Source organism: Sinocyclocheilus grahami, unplaced genomic scaffold, assembly GCF_001515645.1.
Source record: "Sinocyclocheilus grahami isolate Dianchi unplaced genomic scaffold, SAMN03320097.WGS_v1.1 scaffold1569.1, whole genome shotgun sequence".
Taxonomy (NCBI): Eukaryota; Metazoa; Chordata; class Actinopteri; order Cypriniformes; family Cyprinidae; genus Sinocyclocheilus; species Sinocyclocheilus grahami.
Genome location: NW_015506748.1, coordinates 396,285 through 409,860, shown reverse-complemented (window position 1 = coordinate 409,860; position 13,576 = coordinate 396,285). Strand labels below are relative to the sequence as shown.

Here is a 13,576-nt window from a genome sequence, read left to right as displayed (position 1 = left end):
CGCATGTTTGTCTCAGGGTACCATGTTCATGTTGAAGATGTCCAGCTTCCTCGTGACTTGCGCCGCAGTCGTGTGCCAGATGTACAACTCAAGCGCTGCCCCAGCAAGGTAACATCTCTGAGCTGAGCTGATGGATTCTCATCGGGTGGCTAACTCTCCGGTGTTTGTCTCCAGACCTGCACTGTAAAAAATTGCTGTAAAAAAACGGCCATATTCTGACAGTAACATCCTATTTTTTCATTACAACAGTGCAATCCCGTAAAAAAACAACGTATTCTGGGTAATATTTGTTATTTTCGAGAAAGTAGCCTTCTGCAGTCCTTTTAGTAACAGCGTTCAGATTCGACACTCAGAGACTGTGTTTCAAATCACACCCTACACCCTCATTCACTATTCCCTACATGAGTTTACTAATACAGTCCACCTGACAGAGAGAATGTAAACTAATGAGTGAATTCAGTCAATGATGAACAGCTGCTGTTAACGAGCACAATCACTGAAGAAAAGAGAAACACAAGAACTACAACTGACAATCAGTCACAGCCTTAGATGAAATCAACTGAAATAAGACAGCAGAACATGATTAATCAACTCCACTATGGTGGATTTTGAAAAATTCTGCTGTTCAAAGCCTTTAAATCTATGACAGTTTTTAGAAACACAGAGACATCAAGAATCAGCGTATGAATCTCAACAATGGTGACAATCAAAAGCTTCATGCTGCAATGCATGCTGGGTACCAGCACAGGCGAAAACTCATCCATGACTCCCAGCATGCATTGTGGCATGAATAAATTATGCCGTTGAATTGTCCACTTATTTTCTTTAATTCTTACTAGGTGCTTTTATTTTTGATTTTGTGTTGAGTTTTAGTAGCATGTTTTGTGATGTTCAGAGTCGATCTGTTTATTAATTTTTTGATTGTCACCGTTGTTGAGATTCATGCGCTGATTCTTCACTTGTGTGTTTCATAGCATGACAGAGTTTTTATTGAGTGATGTGTGTGATCTTTTATAATAGCCCGCTTGCTCTTTTGCGCTAATGTTTTACAGTAACACAGCTTTGGGACAAACGGAGACTCTGTTATTTACAGACAGTAATGTCCTTTGCAAATCTCAACCAACATTATTACATCAGTTACCACAATAAGTGTGTTGAAAAACACAACGGTTAAAGCAGCCAAACAAAAACAATGTTAAAATCAAGGTTCAAGATTCCAACTAAAGCAAACTCCATCATGGTAGTGTCCGAAAACAACAACATCTAAACCTGTTAATTTTCAATAAGCACTTCTGTACACATCTGACAGAAATAGCATCAGTCTGGTTAGTAATGTGAAGCTGGTGATGCTTTTTTAGAAGTTGTTTAATCAGATCTTGAGAGATTTAATGTCTTTTATTTCAGTTGATATCATCTACGGCTGTGGCTGAAGTCAGTTCTTGTGTTTCTCTTTTCTTCAGTGATTCTGCTTGTTAACAGCAATTGTTCATCACTAATGCTCAATCAGCACTTAATTAATGACATAATTATCTCATTAACTTTAACACTGCTTCACTCTGTAGTGTGGACACATTATAAGTGTTCATTTAAAACTGAGGATTTTGTTGTGGGGTTTAAAGGGTTAATTTAGTAAGATGGAAAAAAACAGCATGCAATGTAATTTAACAGCAATAAACTGTAATTATTTTACAGCCACAAACTGTAAAAAAACAGTTATTTACTGGCAGCACGGTTTTACAATATACTGTAAAACGTAAGAGTCAGGTTTACCAAATGAAAAAAGTTAATTTGACTGAAATATCTGTGAACATACATAGAAAAAAAGTTATGCAAAGTCATGAACTGATAATGAGAGTAAATATTGAACTGAACTGTATTAATGTGTTTTGGCACAAGAGAGATTTGTTAGTTTAATGTAGTTTTGTGTGTCGCCATTGTGCTGGAGAGTAGAGCCTGTGCTTCAGTCAATGATGAGCCGCACACACTGATGTTCTGCTGCTTTATTTAAAGACAGTAACTGTGGAGTTGCTGATACAGTAATGATCTCTTTGTTACTTTGTCTCACACATGTGTGCTGTAGCTAACAGTGAACTGCAAAGATTTGAGTTAAAGTCATGTTTTTAGTTATTTTGCTGTTACACATTAAGTGTTTGCCGTTTTATACTAAGAAATGTTCCTTCTCAGTGGACTCAAATGAAATAAGTTCACAGTACTAATATCGTATAAACGCTAGAACAGTTTGAAGCAATGGGAGCGGAGTTAATTTCCATGGTAGAATTACGGTAAAACACTGTAAAAATGTAGAGTTGTAAATTAATGGTTGAAAGCTGTAAATTAACAGTACCAATTACTGTTATTTAACGGCACAATTTTTTACAGTGTGGCTCAGAGTCTCTGACAGACAGATGTGCGCTCATGGACTACGAAGCACAGAGATTACTGAGCGCTGCCGATGACAGCAGGTACGATCTCTCACAGCTGTCTTCTGCTTCCCCGAGTGCTAGCGGAGTTAGATCTGTGTGAGAAAGGAAGGTTTCCGTATGATGCAGTGAAACCCTGTCCCGTTCGCTGCATGGCTGCATGTTAACCTGAGAGTTGTGTCTGTTAGATTCGCAGCTCTGTGTGAACACTGCCGGTGGTCTGGCTGGGCCCTGCATGTGTGTGATGATACGCCTGTGTGCATGTGTGTTCCTCCCGACAGCCAGGGCAGATTCCTGCTCCAACCTCAGCACCTGCGTGCTGGGAAAACTCTCCCCGGAGCTGCACAAATTACAAACGTTTTTTTGTGCATTTTACACATGCCTCTTGAATAAGTGAATACATGTATTTTAAAGGTAAAGATAATCTAAGTTCAGTTATTTTTATATCAGGAACTCTTACTTTGTCAAATTATTAGTTAAATTCATTTTCATGTGCATGTTAAGATTGAGTGCCTCTACAAATAAACATCAAATGCATCGAGATTTCTGCAGGTAAGACGTCTGTGAATGTGATCCAGTAATAAGACTGATAATGCATGAATAATGGTATGATAAATAGGAGCAGTGAGTGAGATCTGGTCTGGCTGTGTGTTGAAGCAAGCAGAAGTGGAGCCACGTGTGTCAGACTTCCTCAGGCGCTGGGCCACAGCAGTTTCGTCCTGACTGACGTGGGCTCCCAAGCGTTCGGCCGTCGCAGGACAAGCTCTGGGCTATGAGTGGGGTTTGCAGACGCTTCTCAGAGACGGTCTCTTCTGTCTGTCCTGTGGCCATGCCTCCCTGATGTTCTGCTTCTGTTTCAGCTGGGAACTCGGCTCATTTTCAGCCGCAGAGAACAGAACAACTACAGCTACAGAAATCTGTCCCTGCGGCATTCTCTCTCAACCCAAGGCAGAAGTTTACAAATGCACTTAAGCACTTGTATTTGTGTTGTTATGAACTTCTGAGAAGATTAAATGTACTGTGGGTACAAGGCATCAGTGTTTGCAGTTCGCAAGCCAGCTTTGGGCGAGCATCTGTTCTGCTCTTATTCAGCTTTATGAACAAACAGGTGAGACCTGCTGAACTGAACTGTATAAAGCAGAACAAAGGCCAGAGTCCCACAGGATTCACAAACATGACTTCATCATCTCTCTAACTGAATCTCACAGCATCGCTTCACATCTGCAGGGTTTGATATAATCTTGCAATAATAGAGCTTGGCTGACACTGTGGTTCAAAAAAGCATTCGCAAATCCATAAAATCCATATGTTTGATCATTCATCAAGTCATTTCAGTTTAGACCGGGGTTCTCACCTCTGGTCCTCGAGGGCCTCTTGAGGGCCTCCTGCAGAGTTTGGCTCGAACCCTAATCAAACAGACCTGCACAAGTTCATCGAGGTCTTCAGAATCACTAGAAGGTTACTGGCAGGTGAGTGTGATCAAGGCTGGAGCTAAGCTCTGCAGAACAGAGGCCCTCGAGGGCCCCTGGTTTAGACCTTTCCTGATCTGTCCAGTTCATTCATTCAAACCTGAGGAAGTGTTGCACCTTCATCGTCCAACAGGTGGCAGAACGAGTCTCACTTTAAAAGCCTGCTTTTAAAAAATAAATCTTTCTTGAAAAGGAATGCTTTTGATGTTTTTTTTTTAAAAATGATATGAAGTTGGTGATATTATACAGCCAGTTGAAACTAAACCTTTAAATTAAGAGGCGTTCATAACTTCGTTCATCGAGGTCTTCAGAATCACTAGAAGGTTACTGGCAGGTGAGTGTGATCAAGGCTGGAGCTAAGCTCTGCAGAACAGAGGCCCTCGAGGGCCCCTGGTTTAGACCTTTCCTGATCTGTCCAGTTCATTCATTCAAACCTGAGGAAGTGTTGCACCTTCATCGTCCAACAGGTGGCAGAACGAGTCTCACTTTAAAAGCCTGCTTTTAAAAAATAAATCTTTCTTGAAAAGGAATGCTTTTGATGTTTTTTTTTTAAAAATGATATGAAGTTGGTGATATTATACAGCCAGTTGAAACTAAACCTTTAAATTAAGAGGCGTTCATAACTTCAGTGGTTTGTTGCCGTTGGTTTCTATAGTCAAGTCTTTATTTATCTAGCACTTTTAACAAGACAGATTGTGTCAAAGCAGCTTTACAGTATTAAACAGGAAGAATAGTGTGCACGGTTCCCCCTTCAAATTGTGTGTCTGTTGGATTTCTCTCCCGTTTTATGCTCCAACAGCTGAAAAACAGGATTAGAATGTAATATTATAACATATTCAGATCCTCTTTAGAAACAAGCTTTTTTTCAAAAGCACAAATACAATTATCTCGTCATTAGTCCATGCTTTCAATGTCTCTGTGACATTAAATCAGTATCACAAAAATAAACCTTCACTTTTCTGATGATATTCGTTTGAGATAATCATCAACATATTCAATTTGACTAGAGAGTGGTGTGTACACATACTGCACACATACTATTGCTGAAGAAAACAACGAGGAAAGATATGCACTTGTGGTGTAACTTTTGTTCTTGTGGTTAATGGCAGTTTACTGGAAGTCAGTGTACTTTGAGCAACTAGTTGTTTTTATGGTCTTTCCACGGTCTCCATGCAATCCATTTGGATGAACTCAGCTGTGGAGGCTCTTGCGGTATCCACATGGAAAGTTATCTTGGAAGATCGTGGCAGGCTTGAAATCAGGGAGTGTTTTTTTCTCTTTTGCTGGTTTCTCAGCGATGTTAGCGAGCCATTGAAGAGAGCACTGTTAATAGTGAACAGCTGTTTGTCATTTAGTCATGGCATTTGAAGACAAATCACAACAGCGTGAGCACGGGTCTCCTTCTTTACAAACAACCAGCAAGCCATTAAAGTGCAAAAGGTCATTTTCCTTTTTTAATTGTATATTTGAGCATCTAGGTCTGAACGAACATCTAAATGTGCTTTTGGACCGATGAGGTCCAGTGAAATGTACAATGTGTTCCTCAGCATGTGCTGTCTTTTGTTTTTATAAGCTTTTTTTGAGCGTGAACGTGTACTGGTAAAAGCCTAGGAATAACCGAGCCCAGACAGCTCCTCCCAAAATCTCCCCTCTTCTGAGATTTCCCATCAAGCAGCTCTGGCTCTCCTCACTGTTTTCCCCGGCGTCTGTTACCTCTCTCATTCCTCCCATATCCCACATCTGGATTCCAGGCCCACATTTATCTATGTGACTCCGGTTGTTTTTAAAGCAGTTTAAAGTGCTTAACCATGTCCCATTGGCAGCTGGGCTACAATTACACTTTACCATAGCCGGTCACTCTGCAATTACATGTTTGACCACAGAATGTCTTGAAAAGCACAACCCTGCCGCTCATATGGCAGACAGAAATAGACGGGTTTTGGACTTCTGCCCGGCTGAAACTATGCTGCCTGACTGATGAAGAGATGTGGGCTCAGCTCACTGCAGGCTAGAGCCGTGTGAGTCCCAGATCCGCAGTGGAGACCCTCAAGACCAAATGAGCTGCCTTACTGACTGGGACGCACACACTTTGAGAAACTAGTGCCCTGGTAAGTGTTGCTTTTCTTTTCATGCACTTGGTTTATAGAGGTTTTTCTTCTCGAATGTAAGTGGTGCCGTGACCCCCTGAACTCGGTGTGTGTGGGACAGTTTATTGGGCAGCATCATCAGAGCGCATGATGAATACATCATCCAGTGATCTGTTTTTCTGTGCAGTATTTAAAATGTCTCATGTCTGGTGATAGGAGCTTTAAACATGGATTCATTAATACATGTACCGTGTCCACTGGTCTCGAATTAGTTAGTCACACCGTTATTATGCTCTACAGACGCTTTTAAGAGTGTTGAGCTCTGAGACTCTGACTGCTGCTGTCGAGCTGTTTATGGGAAGCATCGTGCATGTGGAGATTCTAGCACTAATAACAGAGCAGAGCCGTTTAATGAGCATTTAGAGATGAGCGAGGAGACTCCACTGACTCACACAAACGTGGATTTAAATGGCTCAGGGATACTGTTACTCCCCTCGATCCACACAGAAAGCCTCTGTTTCATGGGAGGCAGGCCTGGATCAAACTCACCCATGCAGGCTGGCAGTCAGCACTTTTCTCCAAACCCAAAGTGGAGGGTTACAGTGAATTCTTCTTCATAAGCAGTTTTAAAGCAGCCGGTCTGTAAACTGACTACTTCATTGTGGGTGGCGGAAGAGAGCCAAGAGTTTCACGCAGGACAGCCAATGCTGCTTGAGCTTCTGTTTTGTGCTGTACCAGAAATTCAGTCTGGCCTTCCATCAGAACTACTGAATCAAAAGCAGTATTATAAAGGATTCACGGGGGTTATTGCTTTATATTAATTCAGTAAGCAGGTTTAGCAACTAAATTAGGTAACCTAGCTTTAAGTGTAGGCTAGTAACAATAACAGCCCAGGAGCAGGTTATGTACCAGGGTAAGTTTACCTCAGGTAAATATAGCTCAGCTTCAGAGTGTGCCTTTTAAAGAGGCTCCAGTAGACTTGACACCACACATACACATATGTCACAGGACATTTTCTGTATAATATATTCTCAGAAGAGGTTTCTCTGTGCAGTTTTTACCAAACAGCTACTGTTAGCATGAATGTCAAGTCACCTTTATTTATATAGTGCTTTAGACAATAGCTTTAAATGGTCTAGATTTGAATGCTAGAAAGTTTGCATCAAACATACAGACATATACATTAATGTACTACACTCTTAAAATAAAGGTGCTTCACGATGCCACAGAAGAACCTTTTGGTCTAAATGGTTCCATAAAGAACCTTTAACATCTGAAGAACCTTTCTGTTTCACAAAAGCTTCTTTGTGGTGAAAGAAGGTTCTTCAGATTACAAAAAGGTAAGAAAGAGATGGTTCTCTAAAGAACCTTTGACTGTGGCATCGCCGTGAAGAACCTTTTGAAGCACCTTTATTTTTAAGAGTGTATGTGACTTTGTTACATACATCAGTCGTCCCGTGTTTATTTGGTTGGCATCAGGCATCACAGAAGGAGCCGCGGAGAAAAGCTGACGCAGTTGAGTGTAGGTGCATGTGTCCAACTCCACAGCTAAAAGAGGTTTAGTTCAACGGCACAGTACAGAACACCTGAATCAGGTGTCCCTCGAGAAAAACAAGCTCCCTTTTAAAAAGAGTGCTTATTATGGAAAGGTACCCCTTGTGAAAAAGAAGTCATTTAAGTATACTTTTATAAAGAGTACTTATTGCGGAAATAATATATTTTAAAAGAACACACTTAAGTGCAAATTAAATATGTTATTTTCGCCGCTTAAATACATTGTATTTGTAATTAATTTCAAATGTATCACATTTTTAAGTTATATTAAATGCAGTAAGTTGAACTTTTGAGTGATTTTTTTAAACCACCTAAGTGGGACTTTTTAGTATATCTTTATATGTATAATTATATGTTCATAATTGCTTCTAGTGTCTTTAAAATATGGTTAAAGTGTACTACTAATGTACTGACAAGCAATTCATGTTAACTAAAATATACTTTAATGTCAGTTAACAATACACTTAAGTGTGAATTATGTAATGTTTTCGACCACATAAATGCATATTATCTGTACGTGATTTCAAATATATTACAGTTTAAAATTACATTAATTGCAATTAGTTGAACTTTTGAGTGATATTTTTGAACCGCTTAAGTGGGACTTCAGTATATTTTATATGTACTTTGAAATATGCTAAATATGTACTTCTGAATAAGAAATTAATGTGAACTAAAATATACTTCAATGTCATATATCTCTGGCAATGAAGTTGAAATGTAGTAATATATATATAAAATCTCTTAATCACCTAGTTACAGTCACAACACGGAAAACCCTCTACATTTATGGACAAAATCTCTAAAACAAATACACAAAAATGCTTTTTGCTGATGCACAAGAAAAACCCAACACTACACACAGTTACAACACTTTAACTCACTTATTAGAGTCTGGAGAACAATGCAAAATCACTTACATACATACAAAAGTACCTGATCTCGCCATCTTAGAAAACATCATTCTGTATGATCTATAAGCCTGTTTCCTCACTGGGGACCTCAACACGTCCACAAGATCAACATTTACTGGTGTTACGATCCTCGTGGAGTCACTGGTCCCCATAACGTATAGGATTACTAACACACACAGACACTATACAAAACAAATCAAGAAAATGATCATTCCATGTACAACAAATGAGACCTTATTGTAAAACATTTATGGAAAGGTACCCCTTGTGAAAAAGAAGTCATTTAAGTATACTTTTATAAAGAGTACTTATTGCGGAAATAATATATTTTAAAAGAACACACTTAAGTGCAAATTAAATATGTTATTTTCGCCGCTTAAATACATTGTATTTGTAATTAATTTCAAATGTATCACATTTTTAAGTTATATTAAATGCAGTAAGTTGAACTTTTGAGTGATTTTTTTAAACCACCTAAGTGGGACTTTTTAGTATATCTTTATATGTATAATTATATGTTCATAATTGCTTCTAGTGTCTTTAAAATATGGTTAAAGTGTACTACTAATGTACTGACAAGCAATTCATGTTAACTAAAATATACTTTAATGTCAGTTAACAATACACTTAAGTGTGAATTATGTAATGTTTTCGACCACATAAATGCATATTATCTGTACGTGATTTCAAATATATTACAGTTTAAAATTACATTAATTGCAATTAGTTGAACTTTTGAGTGATATTTTTGAACCGCTTAAGTGGGACTTCAGTATATTTTATATGTACTTTGAAATATGCTAAATATGTACTTCTGAATAAGAAATTAATGTGAACTAAAATATACTTCAATGTCATATATCTCTGGCAATGAAGTTGAAATGTAGTAATATATATATAAAATCTCTTAATCACCTAGTTACAGTCACAACACGGAAAACCCTCTACATTTATGGACAAAATCTCTAAAACAAATACACAAAAATGCTTTTTGCTGATGCACAAGAAAAACCCAACACTACACACAGTTACAACACTTTAACTCACTTATTAGAGTCTGGAGAACAATGCAAAATCACTTACATACATACAAAAGTACCTGATCTCGCCATCTTAGAAAACATCATTCTGTATGATCTATAAGCCTGTTTCCTCACTGGGGACCTCAACACGTCCACAAGATCAACATTTACTGGTGTTACGATCCTCGTGGAGTCACTGGTCCCCATAACGTATAGGATTACTAACACACACAGACACTATACAAAACAAATCAAGAAAATGATCATTCCATGTACAGCAAATGAGACCTTATTGTAAAACATGACCAAACTGTGTTACTTGTGCCCCCGGTTTCACAGACAAGGCTTAAGACCAGCCCTGGACTCAAATGTAATTCTGAGCTGATTCAACTGAAAGAAAATTGCACTGACAGATCCTTAAAAATATCAGTGCCTTAGTTTTGTCTCAAGATGCACGCCAGTAATGTTTTTTTCTAAGGCATGTTAATGAAAATGACTTAAATGTCCTAATTGAACTATGATCCTGGCTTAGTCTAAGCCCTGTCTGTGAAACCAGTTAGTTCTCAAACCTTTACTAGCACCAACATTAAACAGCACCGAAAGGTTTCTTCTAAAATCTTACTCCAGCATTAGTGAATGCAAGTTTGACTAAATTAAATCATTAATTAAAAAAAATAACTCCAAATGAACTTGCTGGGAGGTGCTGTCTGTCAGTGTCCCAGAAGCTCTCCATCGGCAGTAAACTTCAAATATCATGAAGCTGCACACCATCTCTCCACAGTCTGTGTGAACGCAAATGCTCCAGAGGCAGGAACGTCAGAAAAATATACCTGGAGGAAAGAAAGAAAGAAAGAAACCAGAAGAACAATCATTGTTATAAAACATATGCAGTCATTATAAATGGTTCAGTTGAGTGAAAGCAATAGACACCAAAGTTTATATACACCTCGCAGTATCTGAAATGTTAATCATTTAAGCAGTAAGAGATAGAGAGGTAGAATCATTTCTGCTCTGATGAAGCAGTTTATTCTGCAGGTGTGTGTAAACGTTTGAGCACATCTGCATCAGCTTCATCAGCGCTCATCGTAGCAGAAAGCTGGGAGATGTTCCTTCAGATCTCCCACAAACAGCAGAACCCCGGACCACACCATCTTCACTGACACTGCGCTCTAAAAATAGATAGCGTTTTCACAAACATGGATTATTCCTACTTTATAGGGAATAAAACATAACTTTATCAATTACCAAAAAATAGATAAATATCCCAGAATCCATGAAAATGAAGAGAGGTATCTTCAGTAGTTTTTCTGATCTTGCCCTGCAAGCTTCTCTCGCACATCTTCATGAAGGATGTTCCTGTATTTACCACGGCTGGCACAGAAAAGCTGCTGCCCTCTTCCTTCGGGTTGTTACCTGTAAAATATATGATGATTAGAGGGGGGTCTGTACATGCACAGGTGGGAACATATTACTTGCAAATGGAAAAGATTCAAAGCAGTTAAAATCCATAGGGATAGCGACTTAATATAGCACTTTTAGCTGGTAATGTGTGATCAGGGTGAGCTGACTGGACAACAATTCATTATAAACTTCTAACATCACCTCTTCAGTACTGCTCTGTGTTTCCACACTGTATCTCCAGTAACAAATCTGTACTGATCCTGCAAAATGAATGAATAACTCCAGATAAGTACAACAATATTGCACATTACAAACACAAGCAGTAACAGAACATATCGTTCTTCAAATGCAAAAAACAAAACAACAATTTGTTTTTTTATTATTTCTAGAGGTGGCTGATATATTGAATATTACTGGTGGTTATAATATCGATTATGTACATTAAATATTACAAGATCGGATCTTTGAATTTAGTTCAAATAAAATATAGAATTTTCAGCAGCCATTTTATTTGGTCCACACACACGATCACATTGCGATATCAGAACGCAGTTATAGACACGATTAATGCAGCTCCCGAGTGCATATAGCAAGAACTGACGCGCTACGGTGGAAGCCGCACGGATGGCAAGACTAAATTCAGAATAAAGAACGCTTATATCAAGATATACTTACTTGATTCATTATCTGCAGAACATAAAGTCTCATCTGTAATCATCCAAACGTGGTGCTCCTTTGTTCTCTTGTTCGTTCCCTCACGCATCGCGGTTACACAAACACGCACAGCACATTTGTCAAACTCTGCTGAAGTAGTGCGCCGTCATGACGTAGTATTTTGGCGCATGCGCATTAAACAAAAGACACAGTGAGGTTACATGTTCTTTCAAGCTTTCCATTTCTGTTCAAGTTCAAGTTGTTCTAATTCGTTGTGTAGTTAGTCCAAAGACTATGGTTAGACTCATTCATGACTCATTCACCTAACTAAAAGTCATTTTTACAAAAGATAGTTCACCCAAAAATGACAATTTTTTCCAAGATGTAGATGAGTTTGTTCGTGGAAATGAATGTGTTCTCCTGTTCGTATAAACACAAAAACCTCATGATTTAAAATGCACTTTAAAGTAAAACTTTTAATTTGACACACAAAGCACACTTTTTAGAAGCGTACGAAATATAATCATGTAACGGCTCTTTAAGTACACTTAAGTGGTCTTTATTCTATTAATATTCTATTATCCAAAAATACCGTTTTTAAAATATACTTTTAAGATGTGAAATAAACTACAAGTGCACATACAATATTCAGTTGAAGTCTATCACTTCTATTTCACAGGGGTTGTTATTGTTAAGAACACATATCAGTACTCAAGCCTATGTGTGGAGCAGGGAGAGGATTCAGTGTCCAGCTGAGAAGCTCTGCTTTAGCTAACATTGACTTTTTCCCATTTTAGCTCCTTTCTTTTTCTATGGATTGAGTGGAAAACCTGAATCAACGCTCAATAGTGTGTCTAAAGCAGGAAAGTACAGCCTATTTGTCTTTTATAGTCCGTGTGCTGCTTGTCTGCTATTCTCTCTGTCTGCGGGAGCTTGTGACAACACAACAAAGGCAGCTGATCTCGTCACAGGTCACTAGCGTTCATCCTCACTGCAGGCATGTCAAGAGACTGACAGAATTAACGTTTCGGTTTCCTCCCACTATTCATCTCTCTCATACTCAGAACTGAGGCCTGTGAACGCGCTGGGTTTTGTTTGCATTGCCTTGTGGTTAATATAAATGATATTTTCATACTGTGCCATAAAATATAAAAACTGGAAAAACACATAATATTCAAACACAGGCATAGATTAATATAGTAAGCCCCCACACTATATCACACTGTGCAGTACAAACAATGTGTTGTAATAAACTGAAATGATTATTAAGCATACTTCAGTGCAGCTGCAGTAGAGGGCATGCTGCTGATGTTTCTGTTTTCCCGAGAGAATGGAGCGATGCAGTTCTCATCTCTAGCTGAAGAGGACATTTGTGTTGGGATATTCCACAGTGCTAGAGTGCAGGTAACCCCACATGAAGAAGAGTCTTCACATCTGCTGCTGCACTAATCAGTCGGTTTCAAGGAGTCTGTGACTGTGACCTTTGGCTTTACACACATCCTCAAACAACCCAGTCTTTTGTCAGGTGTAGGCGTGTTATGAAATATCACCTGAAGCCATTTAAGACAAACAAAGACATCCAAAGATGTCAAAATCTTCATTAAAAAAATAAGCAGGACATACAGAAAATACATAAACATCCATACAGTAAGAAATAGTATTGTTATACATTTAGAGTAATCCAAAGCACCACAAATGACACATTTCACAATCCAAAAAACATTTTCAGTTTGAACTCTTTCAGTCTGTTCTGGTAGGACAGTCTAGCGTCTTCTTTTTTTTCACTTGTACTCAGATGCAAAACAAACTGTAAGGATTCCTAGTTCCTGTAGACATTTACATTTAGTCATTTAGCAGACGCTTTTATCCAAAGCGACTTACAAATGAGGACAATAAAAGCAGTCAAAACTAACAAAAGAGCAACAATATATACTGTAAGTGCAAATGACAAGTCTCGGTTAGCCTAACGCAGTACACGTAGCAAGGTGTATATATATATTTGTGTGTGTGTATATGTGTGTGTGTGTATAATATATATATATATATATATATATA

At 38.3% G+C, this 13,576-nt stretch overlaps 1 protein-coding gene across 2 annotated transcripts in view; it reads left to right on the top strand.

Moving 5' to 3' along the window:
• Nucleotides 1-5,852: 5,852 nt before the first annotated feature.
• The window catches only part of LOC107571243 (protein inscuteable homolog), a 104,183-nt gene continuing 96,459 nt past the window's right edge, over nt 5,853-13,576 (top strand). For both annotated transcript variants that reach the window (XM_016257558.1, XM_016257559.1), the window contains exon 1: nt 5,853-5,997. The gene's annotated coding sequence lies outside the window, so the exon portion shown is untranslated. The remainder of the gene's footprint in view (nt 5,998-13,576) is intronic.